The sequence below is a fragment of the Pistacia vera genome, unplaced genomic scaffold (genome assembly GCF_008641045.1).
Source record: "Pistacia vera cultivar Batoury unplaced genomic scaffold, PisVer_v2 Contig1109, whole genome shotgun sequence".
Lineage (NCBI taxonomy): Eukaryota > Viridiplantae > Streptophyta > Magnoliopsida > Sapindales > Anacardiaceae > Pistacia > Pistacia vera.
In genome coordinates this window covers 116,984-117,861 of record NW_022195148.1, presented here as the reverse complement: position 1 = coordinate 117,861, position 878 = coordinate 116,984, and positions in this window count along the sequence as shown.

The window sequence follows — 878 nt, the reverse complement described above, 5'->3', positions numbered from 1 at the left end:
CAAGCTTGCCTCAAAATCTTAAAAATGTTATTTTGTGGGGTATCCCAAGGAAACTAGAGAATACTATTTCTATAATGCAGTTGAGCAAAAAGTTTTTAAACGGGTTCTTCTTAGAGAATGATTTTCTTCTAGAAGGAGATTGTGTAAGAAAGGTAGAACTTGATGAAGTCCTAAGTTCACAAGATGCATTAGACGATGGACAAGATGATGTTCCAAATGAAATGGTTGAAAATCATGAATAGGTCACTCCACAGATAGTGGAACAAAGTGAACCAATTCAAACAACACAAGAGCTGTGTAGGTCTGGGAGAGCATGTTGTAAGCCTGAGAGATATGGCTTTCTCATGATTCAGCATGACAATGTACTGGTCTATCAAGACAATGAACCTAGAACCTACGGTGACGCTGTATCCATATTTCACAAAATGGTTGGAAGCCATGAAATCTAAGATGGACTACACGTACCAGAACCAAGTACGTGCTTTGTTAGATCCATCTGAAGGGGTAAAACCTATAGGGTGTAAATGAGTATTCAAGAAGAAGACTGACATGGATGATAATGTGCAAACCTATAAAGCATGGCTAACTGCTAAATATTCCAAACAAAAAGATGGCATTGACTGTAATGAAACCTTTTCTCCAATTACGATGTTAAAGTACATCCGAATTATGCTAGAAATTGTTGCATACCATGATTATAAGATTTGGCAAATGGATGTCATAACTACTTTCCTAAACAAAACTTGAAGAGAATGTCTATATGACGCAACCCAGTGGTTTTGTTCTTGATGGACAAGTAGAAAAGGTATGCAAGTTGAAGAGATTCATTTATGGACTCAAGCAAGCATCGAGGAGTTGGAATATTTGTTTTGATGAAA